Source organism: Lipotes vexillifer, unplaced genomic scaffold, assembly GCF_000442215.2.
Source record: "Lipotes vexillifer unplaced genomic scaffold, Lipotes_vexillifer_v1.1 scaffold429, whole genome shotgun sequence".
Taxonomy (NCBI): Eukaryota; Metazoa; Chordata; class Mammalia; order Artiodactyla; family Lipotidae; genus Lipotes; species Lipotes vexillifer.
Window position 1 is genome coordinate 608,879 of NW_006784171.1, and position 278 is coordinate 609,156.

Genomic DNA, 278 nt, shown 5'->3' on the forward strand with positions numbered 1-278 from the left:
TCACTACACACTTACGGAGAGAGATGAAGATGAGGTGTCCCTGCCTGGCTTGGAATAAATCATCTTCCCCATAGGGTTTACATTTTAATAGGAAGTCCCTTGATGATGGAGTAATGGCTCTCTACTTGTGTGATTTTAGACAACTCTGAGCAAGTGAGGGGATACATTCTGGGCAAGGTGAGGACAACAAAACTTTCTTAATTCTGGAATCTCATTTCACAGATTGTTATCTGTTCTATCTACTCACAAGGGGAGGTTAGCGGGGGGGGGGGGGGGCG